The 25994-nt window shown below is 27.0% G+C and overlaps 1 pseudogene; it reads right to left on the minus strand.

The window, feature by feature from the left end:
• Positions 1–3603: 3603 nt before the first annotated feature.
• LOC105623645 overlaps positions 3604–25994 on the minus strand; it is a 100578-nt pseudogene continuing 78187 nt past the window's right edge.

Genomic DNA, 25994 nt, shown 5'->3' on the forward strand with positions numbered 1-25994 from the left:
CATGAAGTTAATTTTACTATTATTTTTTATTTTTATTCTCAAAACATTTATATATTGTACATGTACACATAATTTTATGTACTAACATATACACTATCTATTATTTATTTTCGTAAAATAAAAGGATTATACAATATATTGCAAATAAAATTTGATTTCGGCTAAAATTGTTTTGCCTTCTTTCTTTATTTTTTAATTCACTGTAAAAATTCAGATATATTAAACACGCACAATATATCATAGGAAACGTTCTATATCTACACATATGGATTAATTGTAAAATGATGGAAAGAAGCTAATATATAAAGATATAATGAACTTAATATGATGTTCTCTGTTTGTAATATAAATTAATGAAAGATGAAGCGAATAATATAAATACAAAGGAAAGTCGCCAATACTGCCATAGGTTTCTTAAAGCGATATTCTCTTATTTTTCAGAAACTAACTATTGCACTTTATTTAATATTACTAATAAAAACATGATCTGTTAATTATTTAGTTAATTAAAAAATTGTAAACGCATAATTCGTATATTTTTGGCTTGTTTCTATACAAAATCAGCTAAAAACAAATTCTATGAAAATAAAATTCTTATGATTTTGTTTTGAATATGTAATTTAAATAATAGTGACTATATTATTAAAAATATTATATCGTTTTAAATGTTTATAATTTCCTAAATCAGTTTCATTTATATTATTTTTCTTTCTTAGTTTCTTCATAATACAATTTAAATTTAAAATCGAGGTGCAATATAAACCGGCACATCTATCTGTAAAACAAATCATAAGTTAACTTAATTTTCGTAATGTTGCTTTACAGTGTCAAATAACTCAATCGGAGCAATGTACATATATGGCAAAGCATATGAGAAACTATCACGTTACATATTTGCATCTTGCAGAACAGCATGAAGTATATAATGTAACAAAAATATTTTATATCGAAATAAAAGGATTCTGGAAAATCTTATATACAATTACTTGTAAGTATTTTATACAGATAATTTCTGTAAAAGAAAAATAGGAATATATGTGGCATATATTGTATTACTGCCTACTATGTCTTGGAGCTCATTTTATCGAACGCCCATTTTTGCTTCTCTTATGAAAAAATTAATTATTGCAAAATTACAAACAGTATTACAGAAACTACTTATATTATCTGAACATTTTAGTTTATATTTATGTATTTAAAGTTTATTTTTATCTTTTGTTTAATTAAGAAATATTGTCTAAAAACAAAATAGTATAGCGGTATCAGCGATTCTAAATATATAAAATAATATTATCGTTATATTAGAGGAAATCAGAGTTTCGGAACTAATTGTCACACGAGATTGATTTTCAACAAGCTAATAACTTAACCATATTCTCTTTTTACTGTAGATTGCTGATTAAATTGTGTAAAATGTTCTGCTAAAATGATCAAAATCATGTTGTTACTTACAATGTTAAAATTTGCCCATTTTTATCAAACATAGTTATAGCAATAAAAAAGACATTACTTCATAATTCCATTTTTGCAGACGCGTACTATAAGACAAATTTCATCAAATTAACTTGTTTAAATATTTGATTTCAAATGTTTTAAAATGTAGCAACTTTTATTTCTGTATTAGAAAGTACGAAATTAAAGTTTTTGTTCAATAATAAACATTGTATTATTAAAACATTTACTGAGTGAAAATGTAATGATTCTTATTGCAGAGCCAAAATTCAGATTTTCTTGAATTATACGCGAATTTTATTATTTGTATTATGTAAGTATATAAGATATTCTTTCTAAACAAAATGTATATCGAAAATGTTATAAATATGTATAAGCAATTTATGTATTTTATATTTTATGTAAAAGGATTTAATTCTATTTTATGTTGTATTACATTTTATTATATTTTATTATATTCTTTGTACATTATAATTCTTTCTTTGTGTTTTATAATTTGGTATTAAAATACATTGCATGAAAAATAATATGGTAAATTGTATGTAAACATGAAAACATTTAAATCCAACAAGCACAAAGTTAAACATACTGTATCTCTTAAGTGTAATTTGCTACATAACAATAAAACTGTAATATAATACGTTATATTATATTTATTTTATTACTTGGTGTTTAAAATAAAAAAGAGGATTAAAAATCAGTGGGTGATTAGGGTCTTAAGTAGATACTTTGATATTTAGAGCTAATCACTTCAAAATTACTGCAGTATAAATGTTTAAATGGCCGCATTTAGAATTTAATCTGCGCAGAACTGTACGAAATTTGTCTTCAGAACTCTGACGAAAATAAAAATCGGAACATAAATCGAATGTAATGAGAGAGTAATAGAAGTGTTCTAGAAGATGAAAACTTCTAGAAGATGAAAATTGAAATTTTTTATGGAATGTAGAAAAAACATAAATGTCTCTTTTATGTTTCATTATTTCAATGTTTCATTGTTTTTGCCTCCTAGAAATTTCGTTTACGCTTCTACTTTCCAATTCCATTCGACTTATGCTCCGATTTTTATTTCCATAGAATTTATTTCCAGGGAACGAGCACATTTACAGCGTTTATCTTTGGCTTAGTGCAGATAGTGTATAAGCGTGTTTCTATGGCTAGTGATAAGCAAACTCATTCGATGTATTGTTTCCGTAGCTGCAGTGTAGTGTAAGTTTTATGCATGAAGTGGAATTTTGCTACACCGCAAAAGATCGGTGGATATTGAGCCAGTGTAATATTTAAAATTTGAAAATGAAAATTGACGGGGAGCAGAATTTTAGCGCAATAATATGCGTTACTTGCACTTTATACATTCAGCACCTTCACTTTCTTTTTCTTCAACGCCTAAATATATATTTATCTCATTTTAAGTGCACACTTTTGACAATTTCGAGCTACGCGACAGGCATAATTGATCGTCTATAGCGCGCATTGCATGTTTGCTGTATATTCCTGTCTTCGTGTATACCTCAATTTATCTCTTCGCAGCGTGTATAAAATACTTAAAAATCAAGATTTCATATAAGAGATATTTATCATTATTTTATTTTGTTATACGCTGACAAGAATAATCGAAAAAATAACATATTTAATCCTTTACAATAGATACGATATATACAATAGATACGTTATAATTATGGATAGTAAATAAAAACTGAAGTTATTAAAAGTTAACAAATAATATTAAACAAACAATTATGTATTATCCTTGATTTATGTTATCTTCTTAGTATAGTATCTTAGTTCTTTTTTTTGTTTCACTCTTTCTTTTCTTCGTAAATTTGATCGTGTACTAACTGGCATAAGAGAAAATGTATAAATATATGTATATTTTATAAAGTTACATACAATGACTCATAGGATAGAAACATATATAATACATAATATAATTTGATTCAAAGAAGGCATAGACGAAAATGACTTTTTAATATTAATAATACATAATCAAACAAATATGATGTTAATTTGCTATAGATATTTTAATTCACGAATTTTTCAAATAAAATTTCTAATAGTACGGGTTGATCAGTTTCATGAGTCGTTGTATATAACTTTATACAATATATATAATATATACAATATATAATATATATTTTTAGTATAAGATTTTTAGAAGTAGAAAACTATAAAGCGATCTATTCTGTAAGCGCTATCTATTCTGGTATCGCTCTCACATTCAGTATTTTGCACTGACAAGTTCATAATGATCGTTATTCTTCTCGCAAGCCTTCTTCGCCTGTTCTAAAAAATTTTGCGCCATCTGATTGCCCATCTTTTCCTCCATTTGTGAAAAGTAATTATTTGGTTTGTAGTGTAACAGCTCATATGAATAACTAATTTCCTTGACATGATAATTTTAATTATCAAATGTGTATGAAGATCTCCAAGATATCAAAATTTTCTAAAAAAAGTTTGATTATTCTTTGCATACATAACATTGAATTTTCAGGAAAAAGTTACGTTATACTGTTAAATAGAGTTACGTTATACTGTTAAATAGAAAATTGATTTTGAATGATCTAAATAATTTGAAGTAAATTTTCTCTCTAAAGAGTAAAAGTTAAGTTGGTCTTGAATAAAAATATCCCAATATTCAATCTTAAAGAATGAAATTTCAGTTTTTAGAATGAATTTTATTCTAAACATCTTTCAGAGATTGAACTGATCACGCTATTTATCAAAATTATTATAAACAAACTTTTTAGACAATTATATAAAAAATTATATCTCTTAATTTTGGCTTACAAAATCAATATTCTTTTTAACCCATTCACGCTTTAATTATTAAAACAAAAAACCTACCACGATAGAATCATTCTTCATCACGATGATACGATTGCAGTCTATACTCATATTCAAACGATGTGCAATCGTGATAACGGTGCATTCTTTAACGTTGTTCTTTATTATCCTGAATTAAAGCATTCATGCTAGAAATAGAATTTAGGGATACAAATATAAACATATTAAATTTTGAAATTTCTCTCTCTCTCTCTCTTTCTCTCTCTCTCATGCAAATTACAGATACAAAATATATACAATTTTGATGGAATTGTCTATTAATCCAATTCAATTTGAAAAAATTTGCTTTCTATTAATCTTGAATTTATTATGAAATGAATGTTTATCGTGCCTTATAACTAGATGCACCTTTGTAACATACTGTGAGAATACTTTATATCATTCGCAATTATTCGCAAAAGTATTAATTATTCGCAACTTAATAGAATTAGAAAGTTTGAAGTATTTATGGTAATTGTATTGTTATACATTGTTATACATGTATTGTTATACATTTATTGCTCATAGCAAAAAAAGTCACGTTCATATTATAATAAATTCTCAATAGTCACATCATAACTTGTAATGTTATGTAAAATCATCAAACTACACCACATTATTATCTTGATCTGTATATGCCATAACATAATAACTAACTTTTAATTCATCTGTATAATGATGTTACATCTGTAACAAAGGATATTCACAAAGTATAATGATTTTACTGTCATATCATACCCGTGACAAGATAAACATTTGCACGTCATCATGCCTTGTTGCGATTACTGTGACTTTATTTGCTATGGAGAATTTATTTATACATAATTAATTAATCAAAATTTATTCACCAAATGATATTTAAATACAATCCTAAAGAATCGTAAAAACTGGGAACCAATATTGGTCGTTTCATCGAGAACGAGCAAGCGATTGTTTCTCAAGATAGCTCTGACCAAGCATATAAGTTGCCTCTAATCGACGCTGAAGTTATGATCACCAGAGAAGATATCGTGGTCCAGTGTGACATCATTTAGCTCGACTTGCCGCAACACCTCCCACAGCTTCAAGTCATCGTATTAATTAAAACGGAGATTGTAAAGTAGACTTTCGGAAAAGAGCACAGGTTCCTATGGTATAATGGAGATTTTGCAGCGCAGTTCATTCAGGCCCACTGTGCTTATGTCCGGATCATCGATTGACTGACGATTGACTTGATCTCGGCTTCTAGATCTTTATTGATGAACAAGCAAAAAACCGCCGAGATCAAGGAGGACTTGCCGGCGCCAGTTTGTCCAACTACCTCAACTTTCCAGCCAGACTCGATGAATACGTTCAGATTCTGTAAAGCCGATTACGTGATAAAACACAAATAATATTTATAAGAATGAACAATTGGTTTATTTTATATCTTCAAAACTGGCCATATAATATTTCATGTTGACATCCTTCAATTGTCTTAGGGATGTAGGTGGCGATGGATTGTCTAAGTTAATAGGTTCCTTCTTAGGAAGATTCGTATACTGAAGAATCTTTCCACGGAGCTCATCAGTGACACTCGCTAAACTATTTTATGATGTATTTTATTGTAGACAAACGATTAGGATCAATGATTGCGATATTGCTAGATCTGCTTTGTTGCCTATAGTATAAAGAACAAAGAGAACTTGCAATAATTTGATGAGTGAGAAAAAGAATCGCAAGCAGAAATAAGAATTGAAACTAAAAGCTTATTTAATTCTACTAATTAATTTTTCTAAATTGTAGCCCTTGCATTTTTATGAAATCCTTAGAAAAATCCTTAACTAAGAAAAAATCCTTAATTAAGAACTTATTAATTAATTAGATATAATTTACTAGATATATTAGATATAATTTACTAGTCTCATTCATTGGTATTAGAGAAATGCAAATGCAGGCGAAGAATAGACACATTATTAAATCTGCAAGGACAGCAAAGGCTATCGCGCATAATTAAAAAGAGACACACGTGCCGTTGTTTCTGATCATTGGCAAACCATTCAGAGTTGCATTTACGAGAATACTCTTCGAGGGACTCTTCACTGAAAACGCAAAAACGTATTCAAAAAACTTCTGAAGAATTTATTAAATTCTGGGAAATGTAAGAACTTAAAAATATGAATTCTTTGGCAGGAGTCCACGAATTTAGACCTTAAGGATGTAATATAAGCTGCACTTTTTTCTAATAACGTGTTACATACTCTAATATACTTACTGACGCCTTCGAGATGTTTGAAGTCTTGATCAATCTTCATATAGGATTTCGTACCAAAAAAAAACAATTAATATGACTATCAATATCAACATCCATTGTTTTATTATCGCTTCCATGATCATATCACTATGCAAAACCTCTGGATCGCCTCTAACATTTTGGACAGCCGTGATATTTCATATTCTTCGAAAATCTGTTTAAAATTCTTCCTGGAATGCAAAAATCGTTAACTCTCTGCAAGAACCGAGAAAAGAAATTACAAGTCCAGGAATCGAAATCGACGTAAGTTCAATTTATTAGAATGAAAATGCTTGTAAATTTTCTAAACAAATTAAACAAAATCGTGGCTTATTTCGAGCTAATACAATAATTAGAATGACTTTTAATTAATAATTGGCATAAGTTATATAAATATAATATAATATTCTAAAACAAAATTAATCAATTTTAATCTTTATAATTATATAATATATATCTTTACATAATAATTTGTATCTTTGATATCATGAATATATGCAAAAAAAATCTACATCATTATGCTTTATTTTTTTATGAATAGCTATAGCGAGCATTACAACTTACTAATATCACATTCGACAAAAATATGCTGGTTTTCTGAATCCGAAATTAACGTTTTGAAAACTCTCAAAAAGATTCTAATAATATTTTTAACAATTCTTATATTTTAAATTTATAAAAATTTCTTTAAAAGAAATATGTTAATTTCTTCACATTTTTTAAGTTTTCTTTAGAAATTACCATATAAAATGAGGAATCTTGTAAATTCTATTTCAGAATTTACATCTATCTATAAAGAAATTTAGAAAAGTTACAAGCTTTCTCTTCTAAAAAGTCTCAATTTATTTCAAAATTAAAAAATCTTTCTAAAAAATTTAAAATTATATAAAAATTATGAAATATTCTAAAAATTACCTAAAAATATTTTTAAAAATTATCATAATAAATAATTTTTATGAAGTCTCTATAGAGTAGTTAAGATGACTATCGGATTTCATAACTATTACTCACCGGAAGGATTGCTGTGGAAAAAAGATATGCGCGCCTGCAATTTGAAGAACATGATGTTGTGAAGGTTATTATTCGAGTTCAGATACTTTCATGTAAAGAAAGCTGCGAAACAATATAATACTGATGCGATGATGCAGAACATGTATATATACGTATGACATCCATAGTGCTCAGCAGGTCTGAGTTCAATGTGGAGATCGACCCAAGGAAACTATTGTTGTACATATTCGCGAATTGTTTGACATCACTAGTATTTTCAATACGCCTAACATCCTCCAACGTAGTAATTCAATATGACGTAATAGTTCAATATTACAGCCAGTAATTTCCATTTCCGGTAGTGGCGACATAACTGATAATAAAGATCATCAGTAGTACAAATAGCGTGAAATTATTGCAATCATTATGCAGATATTCCTTGTACATTCTGCCTACTACTCGACTGTGCCGTCTCGGCTTCCATCAGGCTGTTCTCCACATAATCCGAATCATTAGAGTCTGAGTGCTGCACGTTGCTAAAATAATAATCTTATTACTTGAATTTATCTCTCATAATAGATATAATGTTCAGTGATGAAGTTCATTCAATTTAAATTATTTAAAAACGAAGAAAATAAAGTTAAAAAATTTGTGGATATTTGAAAACTATTTAATTTTTGAATTTTAATTTAAAAACTTCTTCCGCGCTTTATTAATTGATAATAATTAGTAAAGATATATTAGAAATTTTTAATGCGCGACAAGAACAGATATTTTTTAAAATTATTTTGAATTTTTTTTTATTTATGTTTATTTGTTAAGTTTTATTTTACATTTTTATTTTTTGTGTTATTTATCTTTTTAGTAAAATAATGTAATATATTAAAATATAATATATTAAAATATAATATATTAAAAATAATATAATATATTTTTTTTCAATTTTTATATTTTTTTATTATAAATAACGAGTGATTATCTTACAGTGGAACTTGTAGTCGACAATCTTGATATTCATCTCATTATTGTTATTCTCTTAGACATTTCCGAAGTTCTTCTCACGTCCTCTTTTTTCCTTTGCCTTAAATAAATTTTATTTTATTTATTTTAATTAAATTATCTAATTTCATAACTATGAGTACAAATTTAAAAATTAATCATTCAGCAAATTAAATTTACTTTTGTCATTTAAAATTTATAATTATTATATTTAAATTCTATCATTTATAATTATTATATTTAAATTCTTTACTTTTAAAATAAATTAAAAAACCAAACTTTCAAAATAAAAATTTTTTTAATTTAATAAAGATAATTAAAGAATATTTTATGTTACTCACTCAATTCAGAGATCACAACGATATGATCCGCCCTTTTAAGGAATTGCAGTTGTGTGACAAGTATAAGTCTTGCCGTGGAGATGCACTTCCTATAGAGATGCCTAGCAACACGAGAGCCTACTCTCCACCGCGCTCAAATGATCGTCGAGCAAATATCCACTTCTCTATGAATCATCCTCGCAAGATTGATTCGCGCTCTTTGGCCACCGGACAGAAATACACCTTTATCGCTGTCATGTCTCCTTGCGGAAATTGTCAGAAATCCTTCGTCAAGGCGTACACATTCAGGCTACCTGAAACATTTGCCGATTGATCAAAAAGAAACTTTAAAGAATATTAAAAATTTTGAAATTAGGAAATATTAGACATTTTTCTTTTATCTAAATGGAATCACGTATAGATTAAAGATTCAGAAAAATACTTAGTAAAATATATTTTCTTTTATTTCCAGTCACAATTAAAGACGTAATTCATGTTTAGTTAGATTGATGCGAAAAATTGAAGGATCTAATTGTAAGCATTGTTACTACTTACATATAAAAATTCTTGATACTAACGTGCAGGAATATATAAACACTGTACAATATTCGCAATAATTGCTGTGAACTATGAAAATTACCTGTATATATCTTTTTTTTTAGCCTTGTCGTAGGACTAGCGAAATAGTATATTGTTCCTTACAATACCACCGAAAAGTCAGGATTCTTGACTGGCACAAGAGATATACAGATTCGGATTGTTCGTGAAGTATCTAGTGGATAAATTGCCCGAAAATTATATTTCCCTGGAGGAACCCTGAATAAGGATTACAGAATGGGATTTAACTCCTTCAGTAGTAGATGTAACATAGACGATTTATCGGAGCACCGACTATAGTATAATTGACCTGGCTTGATAGTTAAGTTGATATTGCACAAAGTTGGCAACAATTGACCACTGATCTAATTAAAACAGACTGAACGAATACCGGAAGGTCAAATAATCTTTGATATTTGGACAAAACGATATTCCCATTTTTCGAGATGTTTATCTGTCTATTTTATTCTCTGCGTTAGTTGCTTCCTTTGATTTCTTCTCTGAGATTCAAACTGCAACTGTGTCATCTTCTCCGAGAAATGTGTCGTGTTCACTAGCAATGTCGTTCATTAGCAAAAAATCCTGCAAAAATTAAGCGCACTTCAATAAATACGTGACAATAGAAATATAAGAATAATTGTAGATTTAAGTTCACCATAAATTAGAAAATAATATAATAACATATATCTCCAATCGATTGAATCGATGACGCTATTGATTCATCCAGCAGTATTAGCGGAAAGTACAACGCGACGACGAGTTGAAGTATGTTGAAGTATGTCGACATTTTATAATCATCACATGGCAATCAAATTATTCTTCATTAAAACGAACGTTATCAAGTTGAAGTTGATCAATCGTTCAGTAAAGATGATGATGACTATGCTAGTCAAATATGCGGCGCGCATATGACAAGAATTTGATTTGTTTGGTCTCCAACTTTCTGATTACTGACACAATTTGGCTGAACGGTTTCTCCTAGGCATACATCTTCACCATCTGAACTGAGAATTATTATCTCATAAATTTGTTTGTTATAAAATTTTCTTATAAATAATACTTGGATGTTAATATTATATTTTTATTCATCAGTTATATTGTTTAAGAATAATGAAACTTCTTGAGTATCCCAGCTATGAATTCGCTCAGTTGTACTCTTCAGTCGGTCAGTAGCGCAATTATGGCTCTGAGTTTGTGATTTAAGAAGCTCAAAGTTCTTTGTCCTGGAAGGACGATGATCACCAATGTCCCGACAAAACTCGAAATACCGACTTTTTGCCACATTATTGTTCCTATGATCGCAGTCTGCAAATAAAAATAAAGCCTGATCAACTTCAACAGACAATTATTTAAAAGCAATTCAAAATAAGAGAAAAGAAGAGATTCTACAGATCTTTACAGTTTTAAACTAATTCACAGAGTTATAAAATGCATACAAATAGCTTATATGCATATAATCAGTATAATAAGTTTTTCTATTATTATACTATAATTATTAAAATTATACTATAATTATTAAACTGTATATTTATCATCAATAACTATTTATGATAATTATCTATAATAGGGGTTAATAAATTTAAGTGATTTTTTTTTTAAGTGATGATCGAAGTGTTGTTTAATTATTTCGGAATGTACATGAATATATCGTTTCACGAGATATAGAATTATTAGGCATGATCCATATATAATTTAGATACATTGTTGATCGAAGCGAATGACATCATTGCTGAGAAGATTCATAATCTGTCCGATGCCGGTTTGATTCATGGATGCTGTACTCAATCATAATAACTACACACAGTTTTGGAAATAATAATAAATTGAATAGATCCTTATCACTTTCTTTTCGCTCTGTTCATACATTCATTACATACAAGTACAACATATTTTTTTGATTGATTTTTATAAAAAAGATATACAAAATTCCCTATGAAAATTGTAATAAAATTGAATAAAGCTTCTTAATATAAATTTGAATCATTCTCCATAAATCCTGTTCTATGACTAATGTAATCATTTGTAACATCTCTGAGATAGAGTGCGCGCTCGCACATTGTCACACACATTCTCATATATGTTTATTTTCTTTTTTTTTGTGTTATTAGTGCTATTTATGTAAATAATTTGCTATGATTTTATAATGTGTATGGGTGTTTAATAAGAATATAAAATATTTTATTTATTAAATTATATAATAAAAAAAATTATTAAAAAAATTATTAAAATAAAAAAGTCTTCTACATATTACAGCAACTAATGAAAATTGCAATTTTTTATTTAACTGGGCTTTTGTCTATTTATAGTCTCCCGGAAAAAAAAATTTTTTCACATATAATCACATTTCAGATATAAATATTATACAAAACTATAAATCACAAAATTACATAAAAATTTTTATAATTATATAAAATAAATTTGTATAATTTATTTTATAATTATGTATAATTTATTTTATAATTATGTATAATTTATTATATAATTATATGTAGATATATTCCATATAAAAATCCATATATAAATCTAACTCGGAATATGTATTATAATATTTCAAAGAGTATTTGAATGCTGAACAAGATTATTGTTCTAGAATTTCTTGCAGAATGATGTGGAATTTAACACGTTCAAAATATAAAATAACAAGTTATCATAAAATGAACTTAATTGGTTTATTTGTATAATTATTTGGAGCATTCAGAGCAAAATTTGTAATATATTGTATATTTTTTTAATGTTTACACTTAAATATTATTAATGATCTGCAAATTGACATTATATTTTTTACGTACATAATAGTGCTGTTTTTTTTATAAATGTATAATTGTAAGATAAAATATTTTTAATTATTCACAAGTAACTTTCTATCTTTAAACTTTGAGAGCCCGTTTTAATCTAAAACTTTTTAAATTTCAATTTTTGCAAAATCGAAATTTATTTTTGTAATATTTATATTGCAATATGCAATATTATTTATAATTGTAATATTAATTTCAAAAATATGACAAATAAATATTTGACCATTTAATCCTAATATCTTCCTCATTAGGCATGACCTTCAATGTCTATCAATAACATGTTTGTACTAATACAATATTTATTACGGAATGATGTGTCTTTTGCGTGATCTTATTTCTTTTAAAATATAACCCGTCAAAGAATTTGTCGTACATAATTATACATAAACATAATTTGTCATAAATAAATTATGTATAAATAAGCTATGTATAACCGTTTATGTATAATTATGTATGAAAAATATTTTATCGGGTCACTATTTTAAAAGAGATAACATCTCTTGAAAGACACTCTACGATGTCACTCTACGATGAATATTCTACATGCAAACATGTTATTGGTCGTTATATAGTTAATTATAACATTGTACCAGCAAAAATGTTTATTGAAAGTATGACAATAATGAGGAAGATATTAGGATCAAGTGATGATACATACATTTGTTATATTTTTGAAGTTAATATTACAATTATAAACAATATTGCATATTACATAAATATTACAAAATCATAAATATTACAAAAAATATCATAAATATTACAAAAACAAATGTTTGGAAATTGCTACAAATATTGAAACTTAAAAAAATTTAGATTAAAACAATTTAAAGTCTAAAGATAGGAAATTATTTGCAAATAATTGCCAATATTTTATCTTGCAATTATACATTTACAAAAGAAAATAGCACTATTATGTATGGTAAAAAGGATAATAATATCAAAATTTGCATATCACTAATAACATTTAAGTATAAAATTAAATGTTTAAAATATATATATATATATATATATATATAAACTACTATTACTAAATTAATCAATACTCTCGAATTACGAGATATCCAATATATAAAAATGATTTTTAAAACAACGATTAGTTAAAGAATTATATATACATATTCGTAATCTTGTTAAAATAGTCATAAAAAATAAGCAAACAATTTATACAATATTTTAATTTATTCATTTAATAATTTCGATTTAAACAAATAATCATTATAACTATATTTATCATAAAGTGTTATCGTTATTAAGATAATATTATTATTAGCATTATTATAGTGATAAAGATAATAAAAAAACATTTGGTAAAACTAAGAAAGTGAAGAAATTAAAATTGAAATATGCCAATATGAACCGATAGAAATTCGCTGTGTATATATTTTTGTTATCTGAAATAATCCATATCACTCAGAAATATTACGCTCTTTGATTCGGATCTTCTTCAGTGTATTCATTCACAAGTAATTATTTACTTTACATTGTAATCACCATTAAATTAACGTTTGTTAATAGTAACAGTTGAAAGTATAAGAGAACGACATAAATATAAGAAAAACAGACTGAAATTGAATTCTAAAATATATCATAGAATTAATTTCGCAACTTGACTTACAATAATTGTCATTGATTCATTGGCAAATTATTACTTCCGAGAAATATTTAAAAAATACAAGATTAATTCCTATCCCTGTAATAAGAATCTTCAACGGTGCCAATTAGACTGCAAATCGGTTTTACGGAAGGCAATGAAGAATAACTCTCCACAATGAAAATAATTTCGACTTTCTACTGCATCGGTACAAACCATGCATTCACTAACATCTATTTGACGTGAGAAATAACGATGAGACCATAGCATAAAAAAAAATATTAATCATTAAGTACTTGTAATTCTATAGTTAAAAATGTAAAATTTAAAAATTTTTCGAACAAGAAGTTAATATTTTATTATTAGTCCAAAAATTAGTCAAAGCTCAAATTTTTCCCGACTTATTTAATAAATTTGTATACTTGTATACTGAATGCAAAAAAATTTATTCTTCACTTTTAAAAATAAATATCATGCACACATCAATTCATAACCATTGTGAAATAAATTCAGAGAGTAGACAAAAAAGTTGTGAGTAGACAAAAACCTTTTTTTGGACTTGAATAAATAAAGTATTTTCCATAGATTTTTGTTTGCTGAAAACAAATTTGGCCGCGGAATTAGTCTAACACGTCAGATTTCCGAGAAAATTATAAGGTTAAATATGTTATAATTGGCATTTTTGATCATATTTATTATTTTTTTTATGGCCAAAGTAAATTTGTTTCTTCAATTTCGTTTACGCTACTTTAAAGTGCTATCTTTTAACTATGAAATAAATTTATCACGCTTTGTGTTTATATTGATATAAGTATTCCTGTGTTTAAATTAGAGATGATTTCTTATGAATTTCTCAATTAAAGATGGATCTGTAATTGCATGAAGATTCATACTCAATTGAACAATTGAAAACAGATAATAAACGGATTTATCCTAAATTATTTGGAATTCCAAATATAATCGAATAGAACAAGATTCGCAGATAAGAATTGACGTGGAACTTATCTATAATTCCAAATGTATTTTGGATATAACAGGATTTCCAATGTAAGAAAACACATTTAACTAGATATTCAAATTCATATACGGACATGTTTGGGATTTTTAGCGAGAAAATAATCATCAACTATAATTTGAAAAATTATATAGTTATTTTAACGAGAAAAATGCGCGCTACATTCGTCCAATATTATTATTCTAAATTAAGCACAATCGAAAAATCTCCGACAATAGCACGGTACAGTCATATGATGCTTTCCAAATGCTTAACACAAATGTACACAGGAATGTACAAAGTGTGGCATCGTGCACGATTCAATTGGAACAGAATGTATACACTGTGCACGATTGAGATCTATTCGTTTCAGATAGAGTTAGATTAAATGTAGCTTTTTCGATTTGTGTATGAAACAAAAAAAAGTAAAAGTGCCGGCTTAACGTCCTCCAAACTCATTTATAGTCGCCGCTGTTAGTAACATGTCACTAGAAAACAAGTTTACACAGCCCTTGGCTGAGTACAGTGTAATATCGATGATAATGGACAATTGGAACGTAACTTGTGTCGTCATATATACAAAAGTCTAGGGATAATGCAATTGGAAAGCACTTATAGATGGAGATCATACATTTGTCAGATATATGAAGATTGCTAAATGATTGTCTATTAATTATAATATATATTAAAAAATATATCTATTCCTATCATATCGAGTAAAAAGATATATTCTTCAAACAGTATCATTAAAGTATAATTGAAAAATTTCCAATCAGTTTAAAAGTAAAGCGTTATTAGTAGACTATTATAGTTACTCATTTTTAATCTTAATCTTAAATAGAAATATATTTTCTCTGAAGTAATTTAGTATTTAGTATTATAGTAACATTTTACATAAAATGCAAGTAAATTTACTTTTAGTTGACGGATACTCTTATCTAATTAATTCTCATCTAATTAATTGCTCTGCCTTTCTGTAATATATTTACATTTTGTGATCAAATTGGACACTATTTTAGAATTCTAACCGGTATCCCTCTAGCCAATGTTATCTGAGTTAAATATTTATAGCTTTCTATCAAATAAAGCATATTACAAAATTGTTTAGCATTTGTTTTATCTCTTTCAAGTGTCAGTTTTTTTTCATTAGCGCTAAATATTTAAGATTGATGTCTTTAAATTCTAAAACGTGAGACATAAATTAATAAGGTATTTTTTAAAAATTCATTCAAAATATAATAAGAATTGACTTATGACTTTTACAGAAGGTAGTAAATAGCATTAAATTTCACGAAAAAAATCAATATTATATTCAGTTGAAAGTAAATTCAAAAAGCATTTGGTAAACTAATCTGCAATAATACACAGGGTCTAATTGGATAATTGTCATTACTCGATTTAATTAAAATTAAAACACATAAAACGGTACGAAAAATGAAAAAAATCATTCATAATATAATATTTATGATTAATAAACTATTAAATGTTTTGTTAATTGTTTCATATTCGAAAAATATAAATTTTTTTCTCAAGAGTGAATCATAACTAGTGACCTTACTTTACGTATCTATAAATAAAAATTCCGCGAATAGAAAGGCAATCTAATCTAGATTATCTATGTGTCCATTTCATTGTTCAATACTTGCTGGTTAAACGGCATATAAATACATTTCTCCTGTGTATATATCTTACAGTGTAGTACTCACAAAGTTCCTTGAGAAACTGCATAAACTATATTCCTGAAATTTTTATAAAAAATATTAAAACGTGTTTGTGTCTCGTGCAGAATTAATTAAAATAATACTAATCAACGACTCAGAAACTATGACAGAGACGCTAGAAAAAGCGCTGGCACACTTATTGATCATTGGATCGTTTTTCAATTTGGGCATTTTCGAATATCCTCGCGGACAACCCAGGCCATATCTCTCTTACTTGTATGTTTTGGCCACATGGAGCTTTCTTACATACTTCTGTCTCTATCAAGTGTATTACTTCGAATATTTGCAGTCTAAAATAATAGACCTGTACTGGCCCATATTGTTCTTGACCATTATATTAATTCTCATCAGCTTCTGTCGTTTTAAAGTAAAAATTTTTAAATGTATTGGTCTCTTTATAATAATACTTAATTTTTTTATATTATTTATCTCTTATTTAATAGTATTTTTAATTAGCATTAAAGGAGTCTTAAATTCACAATTATAGACAACAAATACAAAATTATAAAAAATTTTTTAAAAAGACTTTCTATATTGACCTATTTTTAGTCAAACTCAAGCTATACAGTATCCCATTCGGCCCTCTCACTAATCACTGCTCATTCTTTATAAATCACACGCAGCAAGTCCTCATATATTCTTTTCTTCTTTTCTCCTCTCTTCGTGCCGTTCTCTCTGGAGAACCTCAAAGTACCATTTTCGGACTTTTTAAATATTTTTGTCTCTAATATGTCTAATGTTTCTCTGTCCTCTGAGCTCTTTACGTATGCAGGTGAAGTAATTCTTCTCAAATCCTTTCATCCATTCGATGTTTTAGCAACCTATTCCGATTTAAATAAAGATCTAAGATCTATTGCCAAATGGTCTACTAAAAATTTGCTGCATCTAAAAATCCTGTAAATCATCCTTGCTAACTGTCAATTCCTTAAAATTCCATATTCTATAATATTCCATATTCAATTCTTCAATATTTCGTAAAATTTTGAAAAAAAATCGATTTTTTAATTTTATTATGTTTTGAAAGATACATGTATCAAGAATAGATATGCCAAGTTTTAAAAAGATATTCGGAAAATTGACGAAGATATAGCAGTTTTTGATGCGTTGGAACTTCTAGCATCGACGAAGAAGCGTTTTTAGATAGGAAGAGCTATTATATGGTCCAGGAATTGCCAAATAAGAGTAACTTAAACTTTTTGATTTAAATTTGTGCAGTTAACATATATATGGTAATCTAAAAATAAAACTTCAAACGCGTTTTTTTCAACCTGATTGACAGCAAATAAAAAAATATCGACTCATTGATTTAATGTAAATTGCATTTTATTTAGAAAACTAATTTCTAGCCGTTTTTTTTATTAATAATTAATAAAAATTAATAAAAATTTTACAATTTTATTCGATTACAATTTATACTTTTTTGTAACACAGAAAAAGCCAAATTAAAAAAAAAGATTCACATGTTCGCCATTTTGTTACTTCTTGCGATTTTGTACTTTTCCTACATCCGGCCATAGTTATATTCATTTCTTACTATCATAATTTTTTATTTCTTGTTTCGGACATGTGCATATAGTCGATTCAACAAGCAAAAGTAACTGTTCAAGGCTAAAGCAGTTTTAATTCTAATAACTGAGACAAAAAAAGATTTTTTACATACTTCAGTACTGATAGAATAAATTTAAGACACCATAAAATAAAATTATCTGACATTATTATATATTTTTAAAAAATCCCAAAAATCTCATGATTTTTTAGGCCTTCACTCTGTCTAGCCCTCTCTTAACTCCATTCCAATTCTTCGCTCTTTCTCTATTAAGATTCTTGGAGACTCTTATTCTTGTTGACTCATCATAGATATTCGAGTCACACGTAGTCGTCAAGTGTCGGACTGCTTACACCGATCTATGTCTTCTTTATCCTCGTCGCCACATTTTCTGCTCTCAAAAACTTCTCACTTCTCAATTACTTGTTATTTCGTTATTTGATTATGCCAACGTCGTCTACGTTCCAACTCTTAATCAACAACTCCTTAACATGTACAGCGTATCCAAAATTTTTGCCTACGTTTCTCCTATTGCATCCGTAAATATGACCATATATTTCAATATTACCAGAGATCTAGCTGACTTAGAATATGGCAATATAGCAATGTTTTATTCTCCACCTGCTGTTTTGTTTTTCTTTCTTGGTCCTCTATATAAGCGTCTGCGACTTCAGTTGAATTCTGAGCTTCATTCCACTTTTAACCCCCTTGTCATTAGGTATCAAGATTACTTATCCTTCCCCATCCATTGTTCCATGAAGTTTTGTGCCGCGTTATCCTACACCTCAGTCAAATATTTTAATTCTCTTACTGTATCGAAAAAACCTCTCTCATTTTGTCCTCTTTCGTTCTCGCGTTTCAATACATTACTCACAGTATTTAATCCTTACCAACATACAAGCTACAATTTGGTGCCTCATCCAACATGAATCATTAGAATCTGTTTATTCTTTTACCTATTCAGAATAATTCAAACAATCTCTAAAAATTCACCAACATATTTTCAATTTTCTAGAATAAATATTGGAACTTCATTTTGGAAAATAATAAAATGTAGTATAATTTATAATTATCGAAAAACTCAAAAAAACTTGCACGAATAGGAATCCCTCAGTCACTAAAATAACCCATACTTGTAGAGTAAGAGCATGTGGAAGGAATAACATGATGTGCTTTGCAAGCATTTTTCTCTAAATCTTCGCCGTATCTTTTTTGGCGGAGAAATTTCTATGTCAAAGTACGCTAAAAACTATTCCTAATTATGACAAAAACTATCTTATATAAAACTCTTAAATAGTTTGCACGGAAGTAGTTTGGCATAGAATTCTACTCCTATGCCAAAGTGAACCGATTCATGCCTTTGTACGAAAGAATGGCATACTTTTTCCAAATACTTACGAAAAGTTGAAAACCAAATTAGAGAAATTCTGCATAGAAACGCGTAGTTCAAGAAGTAATGATTATAGTTGTGCATATTTTGGCACATTTTTTATGCCTAATTAGATCCAAGTATACCATTTTACATCTTTCGCGTAGCTTGGCGTAGTTATTTCTATGTTAACATTTTTAACGCGATTCTATATCGCAATTGTGGAAGTTGAAAGGCGTGTGAAATTTTTTGGTGTACTTTGGTATAAAAATTTTTTCCAAGGTTTCTATGTCACATTAAAGACAAGGCTACCAACTGTGAAACGCGAAACATGGAGCGATATTCATAGTCTATTTTTATTTTAAAATTGTCTTAAATATTATAATATAAGCTGCTAATATAGTTCTCGGATTGACTTATGACTATCTTAAGATTGTACTTAAGACAGTCTTAAATGCAGGAATCGAATATGAATACCGGTCTGTTTTGTGAAATTAATATTAAACTTTTCTTATTTAATACACTTTAGATTTCTTTTTCTATAAAAACCTAAGATGCATTATGATATATATGTGTATAGCTGCTGAGCGCGCGCGTTGTGTGTGTGTGTGAGAGAGAGAAAGAGAAAGAGCGCGCGTACGTGTATAATTTTAACTATTGCTTTACCCCTTATTGCAACGCTGTCTTATAAGAAAGATTAGACAAATCAATAATTCAGAAAATTCTAAAACATTGTGCGCAAATAGAGTAATTTGTTTGTATAAAATTATTTTTTGTTTGTGCGGAATTGTTGTTCATACAATATCTTTTCTTTTTCAAGCAACTGGCTCTAAAAAGCCAAAATTAAATGAACAATATTTTATAAAAATAATAATTTTTGTATTCATACTTTGTTTGTAATTGTCTGAAGTATTTTGTACATTCCTTTATGTATATTATAAGAATTTGACTGATTTAGATTTAACACTGTTACTATTACTATTATTGTTGTTGTTGCTGTTGTTATATAAAAGCTCATATTTTAAAAGTTCCTGCTATATTAATACTGTGTTGATGGATTGTATTGTACGAGTATTTGCCATTTACGCTATCTCGCGCGGTATGAGGTGAATACTTACGAAATGCGTATAAATGTTTTCATATTTGAAAAATGTTCTTCAGAACATAATTATAATATACATTGTTGTTTTCAGCGTAAATGCTCTTTGATTTGCGTTATATAAAAACATTTTCTAAATAGGGGTGCGAGTGGAAGTATAAAATAAATAAATAATTTTAAAAAATTTTTATCGTAATACTTTTAAAATCATTCAAATTTGATTTCGGAAATTTTTTCGAATCTCTTATAGTTTCGATGATATTCGCTTCAAAAAAAAAAAAATTCAAAAGAAAAAATTTTTTTTCAAAAGTGTTTCACCTTAAAACTGTAATTTCGCACGAACCAAAAATAGTTTTGTGTTGAATTACTTCACTTGTACACAAAGTTTAAGAATTTTTTGAATTTATGAGTTGCCTAATGTCTTATTAGTTCCGGTTTTTTGTTGTGAGAGACTTAGTAACAGTAGTTTTGTTGACGCCTAACTATTTGCAACTTGCTACTTTAATCTATTGTATCATATTTTATGTTCATGTCTATTACTCTGTTAACACATAATCTTTTTATAGAGATATCTTTTCAATAAACTAAATTTAATTAAAAAAAAATTTTTGGATCAACACACACACTTTAATGCTTACATTATTATTATTATTATTATATAACTCTTTATCTATCACATTTCCTGTACATATTGCAATAACAATTTTTACTCAAATATAAATGTATAATAATTTTTTTCTGTATCGCATATTCAATAAATATGACTTTTTTTAAAGGAATTGAAAATGTGCTTACGTGAACTTGCTATAGTAGACAACACGTTGCAAGCTCTCGGAGAACCAAAGGAATACCAAAGGCTACGTAACTGGATAATTTGAATAATTATCGGATGAATTGCATATATATTTTATCAATTAGCATATTATAGTTATCTTGTTTTCTTTGTTCATAATTTTGACATAAATTTCACCCAGTTTTTTTCTGTGTTTTATTTGGAGTTTCTGGAACGTTATCCGTCAAACACCATTATCTTAAATGCTCTCATTTCTACAGCTATTCTTGGGTATTGTACCTGTGTGTATACATTTACTTTGTAAGCTATTTTTATTGACATTGTGCGTCAAAATATTTACAGTGTAAAACACATAAAGACATTTTGATAACATATGAAAAATGGAATCCATGTCCATCAATGACATAACTTTGACGTATGTATGTTTTCTGTATTGTCCATACAAAACATGTACATACAATACTTATTTTGAGCTTTAAAAATATACTAAACAATAATTATTTAAAATAAACTATTAATCACTGCTTTGTTAAATATTTATAAAGATGAGCATTTTTAGAAAAAACTGCTAAGAAAGAAAATGTTATAATGAAATTGAATAAACATACGGTCAAAATTTCCACCTCCAATGAATTTGATCTTGATATATAACATCATGAAAAATAACAGCAACAAAAATAATGATAAAATTATAACATAAAAGGTAACGGTAAAATCATCATAAAAACGACAAAACTAACAATAAAAATAATTTCTTGGTTGTTAGGAAGAGCCTTAACAAAACGAATTTGTTTAATGTTTTTAACATTTGTTTAGCAATTTCGTTTAACATTTCTCAACTTACTGATTGACAAATTGTTATTTGTAAAGCGCGTAGTTTTCTGGTGGCCTTCTTTTTCGTTTTCTGAAAACGAATTATAGATTAAAACGACTGAAACTGAATTATAAATTTTGGACGTAACCTATTTTAAAATTCTGCTCTTCATATATAAAATATTGAGACATAAAAAGTAAATTAAAAAATTCTAATTTAGTTCGATTTCTGATTATTTATTAATGCAATTAGCATTATTTATAATATTAGCGTTATTGCTTTTATTGCTTATATATAATGCATGTTATAATGTTAATAAAAGATGTAACTAAGTCCTTTTCAGATACATAAGCTCCAGATTTCATCGCAACAATGAACATTTATTATATTCTGATCTGTTCAAAAGTAATGCCGATTACGAAAGACAAAACAGATCCATCTATGTGCATCAGCATATAACAGGAATTAAGGATCATAATCAATATATATGGATTATAATGTAATAATTATTTAATAGAATTACTGTATACACACGTGCATGTGCATGTATATATGAATACAGAATGTTTCAATCTAACTTTTACTTCAATATATTTCAAAAAGTATAAAAAAAATGTTTTCTATAAAAGTGCAACTGTTTTGAGAGGAATTTTACGTTATTCTTTTCTAGATAGAGATACGATGAAAAATACATAATGAAAAAGACATTATGTTTATTGTGTTTTTTAAAATGGAATTATTATGTGATTTTTTAATATGATTTCTCTATAATCATTCTCCATGTAAAAGTATTAAGTTAGAAATATAAAAAAATCAATAATCTGCAAGATATACATTTCTCTGGCATATAATTGACATGATACATTAAATATCTTGGAAACCATTTATTTTTTGATAATCGTAATATCCTAACACTTTTATGAATAGAATAATAGGATAAATCAGGTGTAGAGAAAACATATAAGATAGTAATTGGCCCAGTAATCGTCAGATTAACCTAAACACTTGACTTTACAAATTTATATTTTTCAGATTGAAAACTGACTATTATTTTAGGTTATTTTAAATCAGTTCTTTGTGATGAATAAAAGCTCTAAAATTTTTAGACCTACTGCCGTTGTTAAAAAAAATTCTTCGTAAAAAATTAGAAGGCGCAAATGTACGAGTTATCGCAATGTCGCCATAACGGTTTGCCCAATAATCGTTATGGAAACGTCCCACAATTCGCCATACGTGTTTAACTATCGCATTCACGAATGATGGAATGATTTCATAAATTAATATATGTATATGTATATATATATATATAATTATATATTTTATAATTTTTTTATAAAACATGTAATAATAAATGTAATATAAAATATATATAATGTATAATGTATAATGTATAATGTATTTTTATACAATCACTTAATGCCTATTTGAACAAGTGTTCAACATATAGAAAGATGTTTCGACCTTAAGCAGGGGAAGAATGGATTTTTTAAGAAGGAAATGAATCCTAAAGTTAGTGTCATGTACAATCAGTATTACCGAAATACATATAATTTTGTATAATGATTACTTTTTCCTCTGTTATTTATTCAGAAATCTTTTTCCAGGATTAAAAAATTAATATGCATTAATACGTGTCTGCAAAGTAGAGTCTTAATGCTGAGAACTAAAAGTTTCGAAATTCAGATTTTCCTTATAATTTCTTACTCCAATATGGCGCTTTAGAATTATTATGTCATAACAACATTTGCTTCATATGAAAGTTGTCCAGTTTGTATTTACGAAGTGATAGCTTGCACGAAGATGAGTTCCTGGAATTGGACTTAGATCTCTCTCTCTCTCTCTCTCTCTCTCTCTCTCTCGCTCTCTCTATGATCCTCTTAAACTTTTACGATGGAATAAATTTTAAATTTGTACAGTCTGTTAAATGTTGTTAAAAGAAAATTAATATACATCTAACATCTAATTAATATACATCTAACATCTTTTAGATGCCTTCACCAAAAAGAAAACAATATAACAAATATATATCTTCCTCGAAATCATTTAAAGTTGATATTATTTATTTAATTTGATATCTGAATTATATGGGATTTAGTTTCGGGTCAATTGATGATATCAAATCTTTTTTAAGATTAATACATAAAATTATGTGAAATTTAACCAGTTGATGTCAAATCTTTTATATACGTATCATTAGAATTAAATAAATAACAAAAGATAGTATTTTTACTTTTTAATTTAATAAAATTTATCTTGGTTAGTTAAGATTGTAGTATCTGGGTTTTCATTTGATACATTAGTTTCTTTCGAGAAGTAATAATTTTTGACAGAGAATTAAAGTTGTTATTACTTGGGTTGGAATAAAAAAAATCTTTAATAAGAATATCTTTGAAGAAAAATTAAAACTGCTATTAATTGGGTTGGATGCTTAAGTTTTATTCGAAGAGACGTTTTCTTAACACCTTTTTTAAAAAGATTTTTATTATAATATAATTTTGAATTGATTTCAATTATCACGTGAATCATTATGAATCGCAAGTTATGATCATATTTTATATCAAATTCTGTTAAAAATATATTTTGCTTAGTATTTCTCGTATATTCTCCGGGTTTGATTAATTATAACAATTACAATTTATTTATAGGCACATCTATCTAGAACTTTGCTTTATATCACGCAAACTAAACATAGTATTCAAAGTACAATTGTTAATTCAAATGTTATTGTACTTTTTCCGAGCTATATCGATTAGTATATTAATGTATCAATTGCTTGGAACTCATCAGAATATATGGATTCTCGATACTATTAACATGTATTTAAATTCATGTTTCCATTTCGTTATGCAGAGCATCATATTTCTCACATTAAATTACGAATGTCAACTGTTTACAATAAGATATAGAATACAATACAATAGAATAAAAGCATCAATACAAACTTTCGTTTTGTGTTAATATAATTTCAGATAAATGAGACAGTAGCAATTCTTCACAAATTATCCAATAATCTCAATGAGGACTTATGTCAACAAGTAAATAATTATTATACAATAAAATTTTATATAAAAATTTAACTGCCTGGATGGAGGCGCTTCGGTAATTTCAAGGTCACCTCCACTTTTTTTTTAATGGAATTGTATGATTTTTTTACACAATATGATTCCTCTAATTATTCTGCATATAAAAGTATTAGTGTATCAAAAAATCAATAGCTTATGAGACATATTATACTTTATTCTGGTATAATATTGACATAAAATGTTTAATAACTCATAAATTATTAATTTTTTTTATAATCGTACTTTAATACTTTTATAAACAGAGTATTGATATGAATTGATGGAAAGAAAACACGTAGTTGCTTTAAAAAATATATATATGCAAAAAGGATAATTTTTTAAAGAATAATTTTTTTAGGCAACTATGTGTTTTCTCTAATTCGATTGATTTATCTTATTATTTTATTCATAAAAGTAAAGGATTACAAAAAAATATTAATAATTTACAAGTTATTTGATATTTCATGTCAATATATGTGTATGCTAGAATAAAATAGAAAATATCTCATAAACTATTAATTTTGATACTATTTTAATAGTTTTATATGCAAAATAATTAGAGGAAGCATATTGTGTAAAAAAAAATCATACAACTTCATTTAAAAAAGGTTTTGAAATTTTCGTAGCGCCTTCATCCATAGAAAAACTATTATCAGTATTGTATCCCTCTTGATGTTACAACTTCAATAAATATATCGTTTTATATCTCTAAAAATAGCGAAACATTCTAAGTGACAGAGTTACTCCACTATGTATATGTATATGTATATATACATGT

This window comes from Atta cephalotes (genome assembly GCF_000143395.1).
Source record: "Atta cephalotes unplaced genomic scaffold scaffold00061, whole genome shotgun sequence".
Taxonomy (NCBI): Eukaryota; Metazoa; Arthropoda; class Insecta; order Hymenoptera; family Formicidae; genus Atta; species Atta cephalotes.